This window comes from Mesoplodon densirostris, chromosome 1, assembly GCF_025265405.1.
Source record: "Mesoplodon densirostris isolate mMesDen1 chromosome 1, mMesDen1 primary haplotype, whole genome shotgun sequence".
NCBI lineage: Eukaryota > Metazoa > Chordata > Mammalia > Artiodactyla > Ziphiidae > Mesoplodon > Mesoplodon densirostris.
In genome coordinates this window covers 79,544,321-79,556,806 of record NC_082661.1, presented here as the reverse complement: position 1 = coordinate 79,556,806, position 12,486 = coordinate 79,544,321, and the positions used below count along the sequence as shown (strand labels likewise).

The following is a 12,486-nucleotide window of genomic DNA, read 5'->3' as shown; positions in this document are numbered from 1 at the left end:
AAAGTAAGAGCAGTAATGTAACAGCAGAGTTGACTGATTCCTGCATGTTTCTGCCATTATCATGGTCCAGTGAACAGTCCTCAGCTTTGCAGGCTCAGAAGCTCAATTTTATTATTTCACTCAAAAGTGGAAAGTCACTGAGGCAGACTTTCTCAACAGGGGTTCTTCATCTGAACACAGAATACAGAAAATTATTTGAGAGATTATTTCTCAATTCTCCCAAGGATGGCAAATAATTACTACCATTCTAGATGCAATGAGAAGTTAATTCATTACATGCAGTGGATGCCTAATAACCATTAGGGCTTATTTCACTCCCAGAATTCCAGAGGGCTTGAATCCCATGAAGTAAACTATATATATACATATATATATATGTATATATATACAATTTTTACATATATATGTATACATGTGTGTGGGTATGTACATGTATGTATTATATTTACTAATTGGTAAAAGAAAATCATGTGTCACAAAAACTAGAATATAGTATCTAGTTATAATGTGGTTAATTATACTAATTATAATGTGGCTTGGAAAATATGGACTCTAGACCCAAAAGGATTAGATGTTTTTAAGGATTCATTAATTAAGCTGTCATATTTTGGTGACTCAGCTTCCCTCCTTGGAGAGATAAGAGACTGCGAGCTCTTTGAGAGAAGGAAAAACATTTGTCTTGGCTTCACTTTTTATTGAAATTTGAACTCCTAGTAATTAACATAGTGCATGGTACACACTCCATTTCATTAATGGATAGATGAATAAGTTGTATTGTAATACTTCCTGGATTATATTCTAATGATATTTCATTTCATATATGAAATGTGAATTCTTGCTCATTCATTTAACAAGCACCTACTATGTGCTTGGAGCCTAGACAGGTTATGCATTATACATCATTTCTTTAGGATTAATCTACCACTTCACATCCATTAGGATGACATTAACAACAACAAAAAAAAACCCCAGAAATAACAAGTGTTGGCAAGGATATAGAAAAATTGGAACCCTTGTGCACTGCTGGTGGGAATGTAAAATGATGCAATCACTATAGAAAATTTGGGGGTTCCTCAAAATATTATAAATATAACTATCATTTGATCCAATAATTCCACTTCTTGGTATATACTCAAAAGAACTGAAAGCAGGAACTTGAACAGATATTTATACACCTATGTCTATAAAAGCATTATTCACAATAGCCAAGAGATGGAAGCAACCCAAGTATCCATTGACAGAGGAATGGCAAAACAAAATGTGATATTTACATACGATAGAATATTATTCGGCCGCAGTAAGGAAGGAAATTCTGACACATGCTACAATATAGATGAACCTTGAAGACATTGTGGGAAGCAAAATAAGTCGATCACAAAAGCACAAATACTGTATGATTCCACCCATGAGGTATCTAGAATAGTCAAATTTATAAAGACATAAAGTAGAATGGTGGTGACCAGGGGCTGGGGGTGGTGGGGGTGGGGAGTTATTATTTAATGGGTATCGAGTTTCAGTTTTGGAAGAATAAAAAGTTATAGAGGGAATTCCCTGCCGGTCCAGTGCTTAGGACTCGGCGCTTTCACTGCCAAGGGCCCAGCCAGGTTCAATCCCTGGACAAGGAACCAAGATCCCACAAGCTGCTTAGCGAGCTTAAAACAAAAAAAAATAGTTCTAGAGATGGATGTTGGTGATGAATGCACAACACTGTGAATGTATTTAATGTCACTAAACTGTATACTTACTTAAAAATGGTTAAAATAGTAAAGTTTATATTATATGTATTTTACCACATTTTTTAAAAGATTAATACAGTTGTCCTTTCTGATCTTGTCCCTGGATCTTGACATCTATCTTACTTTAGCATCTGTGGCTCTTGTTCATCTTTCATAGAGAATAACAGTAACCACCTTACCTGAGCACTGGGACTCTATAAGCAACTGGGAAAAATCTTGGATCACTTCACCCTGGAACAAAGGCCTCGTTATCATCATGTCAAGTTTCTAAATAATATAGCCAAAGATGAGGCTTCTGGGAATTGGAACTAATTGGATTTGCACTGCTTGAAGTTAGAGCAGGGGTCAGGAAGGGGACACAGTGGAGAATGGTAACCTCAATTGTATTTAAAGGCAATGTCCACAGATGGCTTCTGTAGTAGCCCAGTGTGCTCTGTCCCCACTTCAGTTACTCTGCAGTTTAGCCTCCAAAGAAATCCGAAGGAAGTAGAATTGAATTTGTAGGGAGACAGGGAGGGAAATAAGACATGTAGCATGTACCATATACTGCCATTGGTGCTTGACATTCATTATTTCATTTGATTCTTATAACAAACATATTATTATACTCATTTCATAGATGGCCAAATTAACGCTCAAAGCAATTAGTATTTCCCAAAGTCATTTGTCTGCAAGTCCTAGGACTAGGATTCAAACTTGATTATTTTCTAATTCTTATAGCCCAGGATCATTTTATTGTTCTGTCTCACAGTTGCCTATAGAGTCAATTTCTGCCCTTGGCTCCTCCTTGGAAAGCGCTATGTTACCCTGAAATAAAAAATCTATACCCAGGGGCTTCCCTGGTGGCGCAATGGTTGAGAGTCCGCCTGCCGATGCAGGAGACACAGGTTCGTGCCCTGGTCCGGGAAGATCCCACATGCCGTGGAGTGGCTGGGCCCGTGAGCCATGGCTGCTGAGCCTGCACATCCGGAGCCTGTGCTCCGTAACGGGAGAGGCCACAACAGTGAGAGGCCCGCGTACCACAAAAAAAAAAAAAAAAAAAGAATTGATTCCCAGCTAGAATAATTAGAGGCAACAGAAGAAAGTGCTTCTTACCCCTGCATTCAGTACCTCCCTTGGCTCAAGAGGAAAACAGCCACCAACTCATATTGATGAAAGAAATTAAACCTGATGCCTAAAAATCACTAAGTTTAAATTCAGCCTTGGATACTGTACTCCCCTACAAGCATTCTAGACCTTGTACACTTAATTATATTTAAATTGCATTTTCAGGAGTATTTCTTATCGGATTGATTTTACTTTATTGGCTAAGAATAAGCAAAGCAATAAACAAATAGGATAACTATATACTCTGTTCTTATTACTCATTTAAGTAATTGAATATCTTCCAACAAGTGACCTGATCCTCTCCCAGACAACAGCAGACTTGTCTATCAAAATACTGCATTAAATACATCAAATTCTTATAAATGAAATCTTACTACACAGCAATTGATTTTATGACTTCCAAATTAGAAATCTACACAAATTAACTCTTAACTGAATGAAAACTTTCCAAAGGATTTTCATGACCTTTTATGGCTTGTCCTAAACTGAAATCCACTTTTGTCGTAGAAGCACTTCAGAGTCTCCTGCATTGTTAATATATCTTCCAACACATTGGATTGCGGTGGGGGAAATCAACAATTCGTTATTCCACAAACCCCACCAATGAAATGTGATGAAACCCGATGGGGTTGGGAAGGCAGGGGAGCTGCTAGTTACTCAATGGAAGAAATTATCTCATTTCCATCTGAGCTGCAGTTTTCTCATCTATGAAAGATGGAATTGAGCAAAATCATCTCTAATTATATTCCAGTCTTTGAGCTTCTATGATTTGGTTATTCAGCAATGTGATAAACCAAAATACAAAATAGTTCCTATCTAATTTTTAATAACTAATGGCATGATGAGATAAAACTTTTAACAAACGGTTTGCAGGGTAAATAATAATGATAAAAACTACATGTCATAACTACTTTTCTAAGTTATTACAGTATAACTAATATGCCTATAATATAATTAAATTCTTTGAACAAAATACAAATAATATTCCAGGCTTTCACATCAATAATCTTGATATGAACGATCTTAACACCTTAACTTTTGGCTCGTTTGTGACTTGTTTTAATTTCTTGGGCAAAATAATTTAATAAATGGCACCAAAAGATAAAAAATTAATTTGAAGATTTTCTTATATTTTTAATACTTTTAGGTTCTTAACTCTAAAAATTGAAGTTCTTTTTAAAGTAAACCACACTGTTGTGGTTTTATTTTATAATTTTGGATCAAAAGGGATGAGTTCAAGTTATCCAAAAAAAAAAAAAAATCTAGTTTTGAGGTAACAGATGGTAAGTTTAAAAAGAATGCACTCTTTTCCAAGTGTTCTATAATAAGCATGTATCAAATTTATAATAAAACAAAAACAAAAGAATAGCATACCATGCAAATAAAATTCACATTCTCCTTTATATCAGGACAAAACTTTTCTATTTCTCTCTTTCCTTTTGGCCCTTCATTTCTCTACATTTGTAAAATCGTAGCAAATCAACTAAGCAGGGAAGGTAGAAAATTATATGATGTATAGCATCTATACATTTCTAACATTTCTTGTCGCAAACCAAATATTTTTTTCTGCTGCAGTTAGCATAAAGTATAAATTTTTGTGAGACCCAAAGTAAATACCAAGCACCTAAGATGACCATCCACCTAGTAGCCAATCTATGGTCATCAACAACACTGAACAATGTAGACTATCAACTATATTTCGTGCTAAAAGGATTCAAATTCCAATGCACTAAACCTGTATATAAGAATGTTTTCAAGGGCTTCCCTGGTGGCGCAGTAGTTAAGAATCCACCTGCCAATGCAGGGGACATGGGTTCAAGCCCCGGTCTGGGAAGATCCCACATGCCACGGAGCAACTAAGCACATGCGCCACAACTACTGAGCCTGCACTCTAGAGCCCACGAGCCACAACTACTGAGCCCAGGAGCCACAACTACTGAAGCCCGCACGCCTAGAGGCCATGCTTCCCAACAAGAGAAGCCACCGCAATGAGAAGCCCACGCACCACAAGGAAGAGTAGCCCCTGCTCACCGCAACTAGAGAAAGCCTGCACACAGCAACGAAAACCCAACAGAGCCAAAAATAAATAAATAAATAAATAATGTTTTCAAGTCATTCAAATGCTGATTGTTATTAGGTCCAATTCCAATATCCTAACAGAAGCAAAATTTACCTCACTGCTTACTGAAAAAGGAACTCTGTCAGGACGTGTTGAAGAATAAAATGAAATGAGGTTTATGTTCTCAAAAAGTAGTTATCAACATCCAATAATTACACAACATATTTATAATGTTATTATGAATTTGTCCTTTAAAGAACCAGCTACATGACAAATACATATGTATTCCCTTTATTTCTGTTATTTATGAAGATTAAGATATTTGGAAATTCTATCTAGGTAGATTCTGTTTTCAATTCTCATAGCTAACCAAGTACAGGCAGCTCTAGAGGTAAGAGGTTTTCTTTACTTCCACTTTGGTTTTCCAACACCTATAATTTTGGTTTCTAACAATTTTCCAGAATAAAATCAAACCTTTTTTTTTTCCAAATGTGTGCCCCAATATATGCCTATCTTCAAAAATCTACAGCTTGACCTTGTTCCTTCAGATTTAAGAAAACTGAGATCATCTGGCCAAGCCTCTCCTAGTCTGAGGATCCCCTCTAAAACTTTCCTGACAGATGGCAACCAGTTTCTATTTAAACACTCCAAGCACAGTGTTCTCCTGTTTTGTTTGTGTCCCCCCAAAATTCATATGCCAAAGCCCTAACTCCAATGTGGCTGAGATGGAGCTGCTAAGGAAGCAATTAAAATTAAATGATGTCATAGGGGCCCTGATCTGACAGGAATTAGTGTCCTCATAAGAAGAGACACCAGAGCACTCATTCATTCTCTCTCTCCCTCTCCCTCCATATATGTACTGAGGAAAGACCATGTGAGGACATAACGAAATGGCAGCCATCTGCAAGCCAGGAAAAGAGCTCTCACTAGAAACTCAATCAGCCAGAACCTTGACCTTGGAGTTCTAGCCTCCAGAACTGTGAGAAAATAAATTTCTCTTGCTTAAGCCACCTAGGCTATGGAATTTTGTTTTAGCAGCAGACTAATACACCTTGCTTCACAAGGTGGCCAATTCCACTCTCAAACAATTCCAAGTGTTGGAAAGTTCTAATTTTAAGCAGAAATCTGCTTTCTGCAGCTTCCACCCGATAATCCAACGTCTGCCTCCTAGAGCTACATGAAATAAATTTAACCCATGTTCTCAATTTTAAAAAAGATTACATGAAAAGTCCCCAATATTTTAACAACTCTTCTCTATCCTTTAGCCTCTTACTTAAACATACTCCAATTTACCAAGACCCTCTTTAAAATGTGGCAGCTAGAAAGACTCCTTAAGTACTCCATAAATATGAATAATGTGGGGCACAATACTTTGCTAAATTAGTCCTAAATTTTCCTGAGGAAAAGCTACTCTCTAAAAACCCCTCAAAACCCTTAAGAGGAAGGGAACTTCAGTCCATGAGACCACCTATCTATGAAGAAAAACCTTCTGTAAGGTCCCCTCTGCTGGAAATCTAGTCAGCTGGCTCAGAAATCAACAAGATAGACTTCAAGATCAACTGGTTGGAGACCTGATACTTCATGAAAATAAATGAGTACATCATTGAGGACAGATTATTTCTATTTACCTCAAGGTCACTGTGGACAAAGAATCCATTCATTCCTTCTCACCAGTAAAATTCATTTATTTTTTATCACCTTTCTTATGTCCAAAATGTCTACATTAGTCTTCTTATTCATTCTCTTTTTTTCCATAGGGATAAACTAGTTAGTCCAATGCACATGTAAACTACTATATTAGAAGAGCAAATAAGCCTAGTCCTTTGGTGCCTGGGGACCTCCTCAGTGAATCCCTTACTGTCACCATCTTGGGTAACTCTCTGGTGCTGCTTCCAAGGACCAAAGAGAGGGAGTTTTTTGGGTTTTTTGTTTTTTTTTGGCTGCGTTGGGTCTTTGTTGCTGCGTGCGGGCTTTCTCTAGTTGCAGCGAGTGGGGGGTTACTCTTCGTTGTGGTGCATAGGCTTCTCATTATGATGGCTTCTCTTGTTTTGGAGCACAGGCTCTAAGCACACAGGCTTCAGTAGTTGTGGCTTGCAGGCTCTAGAGCACAGGCTCAGTAGTCGTGGCGCACGGGCTTAGTTGCTCCGTGGCATGTGGGATCTTCCCAGACCGGGGCTCGAACCCGTGTCCCCTACATTGGTAGGCGGGTTCTTAACCACTGCACCACCAGGGAAGTGGCGAGAGGGAGATTTTTGCCTTCAAGTCCTGCACCTTTTGGTTCATGTCCTCTCCCATCCCTTTTTTCTTTTTCTCTAGCTTATTCCAACTGCTGTGCTTTTCTTGTAAATATGTCATATCTGAATTGTCAAAAAAATTACTTTGAATACTAACTGCTGTGGTCCACAACACAGAGATCAAAAGCACAGATTTACTAATGCCATTTGCAGCAATGTGGTTGGACCTAGAGATTATCACACTAAGTGATGTCAGACAAAGACAAATACCATATGATATCACTTATAAGTGGAATCTAAAAAACAGTACAAATGAAATTATTTACAAAACAAAAACAGACTCACAGACAGAAAACAAACTAATGGTTACCAAAGGGGAAGGAGGGAAGGGATAAATTGGGAGTATGGGATTAGTAGATACAAACTATCATATATAAAATAAACAACAAGGATTTGCTGTAGAGCACAGGGAATCGTATTCCATATCTTATAATAAACTATAATGGAAAAAATAAAAAAGAATATAAATATATACATATATATGTATAACCAAATTGCTTTGCTGTACACTTGAAACTAACACAATATTGTAAAGCAACTATACTTTAATTTAAAAATAAACAAAAAAGGGCTTCCCTGGTGGCGCAGTGGTTGAGAATCTGCCTGCCAATGCAGGGGACACGGGTTCGAGCCCTGGTCTGGGAAGATCCCACATGCCGCGGAGCAACTGGGCCCGTGAGCCACAACTACTGAGCCTGCGCATCTGGAGCCTGTGCTCCGCAACAAGAGAGGCCACGACAGTGAGAGGCCTGCGCACAGCAATGAAGAGTGGCCCCCGCTCGCCACAACTAGAGAAAGCCCTCACACAGAAACGAAGACCCAACACAGCCAAAAATAAATAAATTAATTAAAAAAAATAAAATAAAATAAAATAAAAATAAACAAAAAAGCACAGATTTACTAGAGTATAAAGGAGATAGGTGATGTAAACCACATACATCTGAGTAAATCATTCGTGAGATCTAAAGAATTCAGTAATCTTTGTTGTCCTTATTAGTGCATGTTGCTTCTCCCCGCACCTCCAAGCCCAGAATAAATTCAACTCCAAATTTAATAAATATTTTTATCTTTGCATTCTTACAGACTGTTGAAAAAGTCATTCCTCTCTAGGCCCTTAACTTCCTTGGTCTCAAATCATCACTGTGCTCTGTGATGATCCACTAAAACTTCAAAGATGGAAGATATCAGTAGACTGCAATAGTTGGGGCAGGCTTTGCCTACCTAACTTATTAATATTTCAGCTTGGTAAAATCAGAATATGTGTAAATTCATAGGGAACACCCTATGGATAAGAGAATAAGTGTCAACAAAGGCAGAGAGGTAGAAACACCTTAGACATGTCTTGGACATAGCAGTCCCAGGGTCACACAGAAAATCTCATTCTTCTCACTGAAACTGCCTACACATGACAGTGGTACTACTTTTTCTTTACTCAGAAATGGCCACTGAGTAAACCAGAGTGGGCCTGACCCAAGGGCAGCAACTCCACAGTCTTGACTCATGGGGTGGCCCAATTCAAAGGACTCTTCCTACTGGAGCAGTGGAAATTAGTCCAATCAGACTATCTCCCTCCAGATTTTTTTTATTTTTTATTTTTTTTTTTTTTGCGGGACACGGGCCTCTCACTGTTGTGGCCTCTCCCATTGCAGAGCACAGGCTCTGGACGCACAGGCTCAGCAGCCATGGCTCACGGGCCCAGACGCTCCGCGGCATGTGGGATCTTCCCGGACCGGGGCACGAACCCGTGTCCCCTGCATTGGCAGGCGGACTCTCAACCACTGTGCCACCAGGGAAGCCCCCCCTCCAGAATTTATACTGGAGAATGCAGAGAAGATTGAACGGGGGGGAGAAAAATAGAGAGCAATCACCCAGAAAGACATCAGAAAACAAAGTCTAGGTCCTTGGTGTTTACAATAAACCCCTTTTATCTTAAGATTACCTGAATGAATCTCCTCCTTACAACAACAAAAAGCCTAGTGCAATATATTTTAGGAACAGGCAATACACAGGTCTACCCTGATGAAGGGTTTATCCAGGGTACAGCAAAAGGTAAATTCAGAACAGTAGATTAAGGTCTTCACTTGTGAAGAACTTTGAATACTAGCTATATTTTTCTTTCTTTTTTATGTAATCTTACTTTCACTTTGCCATTGCACATTTGGCAAAACTTAAAAAAAAAAACAGAAGAGTGCCTGTCAGTCAAGACTGAAATAAATTAATTTGCAAGAGATATATGTGACTTGAGGAGTCAGTCACCTCAAGCCAGGCGAGCACTGTGGGCCGAGCAGGGGCAGCAGGGCAGTAGGAGTGCAGACTGGAAAAATGCAGACCACTGGGGCACTACTCATTCCTCCTGCTCTGATCTGCTCTTGTACCAGAGGTCCGATCAGGCCTGCGTCTGCCTCCTTCCTGAGGAGGCCAGAGGTCCCATCTGAACAGCCTTCCTACAGCAGTGTCCCACTCCCCGTGGCCAGGCGGGAGTTCTAGATCAGTGTTGTCTCCCGGGACCCTGACACAGCGGCCAAGTTTATCGGTGCTGGAGCCACCACAGTTGGTGTGTCTGGTTCAGGGGCCGGCACTGGCACAGTGTTTGGCAGCTTGATCATTGCCGATGCCAGGAACCCATCTCTGAAGCAGCAGCTCTTCTCCTACACCATTCTGGGCTTTGCCCTGTCTGAGTCTATGGGGCTCTTCTGTTTGATGGTCACCTTCCGCATCCTCTTTGCCATGTGAGGCTCCATGAAGGTCACCTACCCACCCCTGATGCTTCGACTCCAGGCCATGCCCAGTGCTAGAGTGTGCTAAGCTTTACCATTAAACACAATGCTTCTCTAAAAAAAAAAAGAAAAAAAGAGAGAGAGAGAGAGAGATGTAACTTGAATAGCATAAATAACAATGTTTGATTTTATATCTATTTGTCACAGATAACCAAACGTATTTAAAAATCTAGTAGTGTGTTGACATAATAATGACGCTCTCTAAATCTTTTTTTCACACACAAAAAAGATGTATATCTCTCACTAAGATCAGGTATATGGAAAGGACATCCCCCTCTCACCACTTCTTTGCAGCATTATAATGGAAGTCCTTGTTAATGCAGTAAGGCAAGAAAAGGAAATAGAAGGTACACAGGCAAATTGGGAAGGAAGACATAAAACTGTCTTTGTTTGCAGATGACATGATCATCTATGTGAAAAACCAAAAGGATTGAACAAACTCCTAAAGCTAATAAGTAATTATAGCAAGGTTGCAGGATACAAAGTTAATATATAAAAGTCAATTGCTTTCTACGTACTAACAATGAACAAGTGGAATTTGAAATTCAAAACACAATAACATTTGCATTACATCAAAAAAAAATACTTAGGTATAAATCTAACAAAATAAGATCTATATGAGCAAACCTCTGATTAATGAAATAAAAGAACTAAATCAATGGGGAGATACTGCATCTTCATGGATAGGGAGACTCGATATTGTCAAGATGTCAGTTCTTCCCAACTTGATCAATTGATTCAGTGCAATCCCAGTCAAGATCCTAGCAAGTTATTTTATGGATACAGACAAGCTGATTCTAAAGTTTGGGGACTTCCTTGGCAGTCCAGTGGTTAAGACTTCACCTTCCAATGCAGGGGGTGTCGGTTTGATTCCTGGTCGAGGAGCTAAGATCCCACATGCCTTGCAACAAAAAAACTAAAAATATAAAAAACAAAATATGGTAACAAAGTCAATAAAGACTTTAAAAATGGTCCACATCAAAAAAATCTTTAAAAAAAATAAATAAAGTTTATATGCAGAGGCAAAAGACCCAGAGTAGCCAACACAATATTGAAGTAGAATAACAAAGTTGGAGGACTGATGCTACTCAACTTCAAGACTTACTATAAAGTGGCAGTGATCAAGACAGTGTGGTATTGGTGAAAGAACAGATAAATAGATCAATGGAACAGAACAGAGATCACAGAAATAAACTCACATAAATATAGTCAACTGATCTTTGACAAAGGAGCAAAGGCAATACAATGGAGCAAAGGTAGTCTCTTCAACAAATAGTGCTGCAATAACTGGACATCCATGTGCAAAAAAATGAATCTAGACATAGACCTTACATCTTCAGAAAAATTAACTAAAAATGGATCATAGGCCTAAATGTAAAATGCAAGAACTATAAAGCTCCAAGAAGATAAACTCCCAGATAACCTTGGGAACAACACCACCAAAGGCATGATCCATGAAAGAAATAATTGATAAGTTAGACTTCATTAAAATTAAAACATCTGCTCTGCAAAAGACAATGTCAAGAGAATTAGAAGACAAGCCACAGACTGGAAAAAAAATATTTGTAAAAGACACATCTGAAAAAGGATTGTTATCCAAAATATACAAAGAACTTTTAAAACTCAATAATAAGAGAACAACCATATTAAAAAATAGGCCAAAGGCCTTAACAGACATCTCACCAAAGAAGATATACAGATGGAAAATAAGCATGTGAAAAGATGCTCTACAACATACGTCACCAAGGGAATGCAAATTAAAACAATGGGATACCACAACGCACCTATCAGACTGGCCAACATCAAACACTGGCAAGGATGTATAGCAACAGCAACTCTCATTCATTTCTGACAGAAATGCAAAATGGTACAGCCACTTTGGAAGACAGTTTGGCAACTGTCTTGAAAAATTAAACATATTCTTATCTTACAATCTAGCAATCGTGCTCCTTTGTATTTACCCAAAGGAGTCGAAAACATATCCACACAAAAATGTGCACACAGATGTTTATAGAACCTTTATTCATAATTGCCAAAACTTAGAAGCAATCAATATGTCCTTCAGTAGAGGAATGGATAAACGCTGGTACATCCAGACAATGGAATGTTACTTAGCACTAAAAAGAAATGAGTTATCAAGCTATGAAAAGCCATGGAGGAAACTTAAATGCATATTTCTAAGTAAAAGAAGCCAATCTGAGAAAGCTACATACTGTATGATTCCAACTATACGATATTCTGGAAAAGGCAAAAATATGGAAACAATGAAAAGATCAGCAGTTGCCAGAAATGGGGTTGGGTGTGAAGAGACAGAGCATAGAAGGGTTTTAGGACAGTGAAAATACTCTGTATATTATGATGACATATTATTATATGTCATTATGCATTTGTCCAAACTCATAGAATTAGAGTATATAACACAGTGAACCCTTAAGTAAGCTACGGACTTTAGGTAATAATGATGTGTCAATGGAAATTCATCCCTGGTAACAAATGTACCAATCTGGTGAGTG

At 38.5% G+C, this 12,486-nt stretch overlaps 1 protein-coding gene and 1 pseudogene across 1 annotated transcript in view; one reads left to right on the top strand and one right to left on the bottom strand.

Moving 5' to 3' along the window:
- Positions 1-12,486, bottom strand: part of ANK2 (ankyrin 2) — a 710,689-nt gene that overhangs the window by 623,877 nt on the left and 74,326 nt on the right. The window lies entirely within an intron of this gene.
- Positions 9,519-9,929, top strand: LOC132483357 (ATP synthase F(0) complex subunit C1, mitochondrial-like; annotated as a pseudogene).